Raw genomic sequence first — 721 nt, 5'->3', positions numbered from 1 at the left:
TTTATTCTAGTCGATAGTGGCTGGTAGTTCTTCGAGGTCGGATTTCAATCACCAAGTTCGAAATATCAAGCATTGAAAAACCTTCTAATACTAACGTTGATCTCTCTGTGCAGGTGACAGTTGAGCGGGCTCTGCAGATGTCTCAGGAGAAATCAGGTGGGCCTCTGACACTATAGAGAATAGTAAACATTATTATAGGTCCCTTTCTGCCATATCTTAAACTTAAAGATTTGTTTGTTTTTGGCTGTCTTTTTAATTAACAATTAACTAACTCCTAACTATTTCTTGTCTATATTCAAATGTGGAGCCTCGTTGGCGCAGTAGGCAGCGCGTCAGTCTCATAATCTGAAGGTCGTGAGTTCGAGCCTCACACGGGGCAGACATTTTGATGAATCTTAAGTTATCTGCTGTCAGATATGGTTTTACCCCACTGTTTGGTAGGTTGTTAATTCAAAAAATGTAAATTCGGAAATATTTATATTTCCGAATTTATAGATGTTGTTTATTTATATAAACAACATCTGGCCTTCAATCATCGACGTGAACTGTGTTTTGGGCCTCGTTGGCAGCGCGTCAGTCTCACAGTAGGCAGCGCGTCAGTCTCATAATCTGAAGGCCGTGAGTTCAACCCTCACACGGGGCAGTGGTTTTACTGCTTCTTTGACTTGAATTATCAGCCTGTCATTTTGTCCATGTCAATGAAAACAACATCTGGCCTTCA

General features: G+C 40.8%; 1 non-coding gene across 1 annotated transcript; it reads left to right on the top strand.

Annotated features, from left to right (window-relative positions):
• The first annotated feature begins 306 nt into the window (after positions 1–306).
• trnam-cau (transfer RNA methionine (anticodon CAU)) lies at positions 307–379 on the top strand. Its single transcript has one exon. It is a non-coding gene; the product is annotated as a tRNA-Met (tRNA).
• The last annotated feature ends 342 nt before the right edge of the window (positions 380–721 follow it).

Source organism: Anarrhichthys ocellatus, unplaced genomic scaffold, assembly GCF_004355925.1.
Source record: "Anarrhichthys ocellatus isolate YVR2014 unplaced genomic scaffold, GSC_Weel_1.0 scaffold12, whole genome shotgun sequence".
NCBI lineage: Eukaryota > Metazoa > Chordata > Actinopteri > Perciformes > Anarhichadidae > Anarrhichthys > Anarrhichthys ocellatus.
The sequence above is the reverse complement of the archived record's forward strand: the minus strand, read 5'-3'. Positions and strand labels throughout refer to the sequence as shown.